We start from the raw sequence: 614 nt of genomic DNA on the forward strand, positions 1-614 counted from the left end.
TGGTTTAACTTTTAATAAACCAGGAAACTTATTAGTCCTAATTTCGTAGGAAAAAAATCTAAAATGCATAATTCCCGGGTTTACATTCATTCAAAAATTCACTTTAGAAACAGTGAAATCATAACACATTAAAAAAATAAAAGCCTTAATGGTTTCAAAGTCTTAAACTAGAATTTCTCTCGATCGTGTTTTCATTTCCATTCGCGGAGTTAATTCTAACCAAATAGTTAAGAAGAAAAATCGAAAAGTGACTGTAACTTCGACACTGCAAATAAAAGAATGGTTCAGACCCCAAGAACCTACCCCAAGCTTTACGTGCTTCTGTGCAATGGTTCTTAAAAAAAAAAAAAAACAGGTATCGGACCAACAGAGTAAATATGCCTCCCTTTGTAAGCAGCACGAAGCAATCATAGCCATAAAAGGTGTAGGAATTTTACTCATCGACTCAATTCCACAAAACACGATGGCATTTTCGATAGGCCAAATGGGATCGGGTTTTTTTGTATAAGAATATATGCTCGTTTTAAGAATCTAATACGAAGTTATGCCAAGAGACAAATTCCGAAATAAAAATCAAGTGTAATTGTTTGGCGCACGAAAGAAAGACTAAACAT

Source organism: Penaeus monodon, chromosome 15 (assembly GCF_015228065.2).
Source record: "Penaeus monodon isolate SGIC_2016 chromosome 15, NSTDA_Pmon_1, whole genome shotgun sequence".
In the NCBI taxonomy this organism is placed as follows: domain Eukaryota; kingdom Metazoa; phylum Arthropoda; class Malacostraca; order Decapoda; family Penaeidae; genus Penaeus; species Penaeus monodon.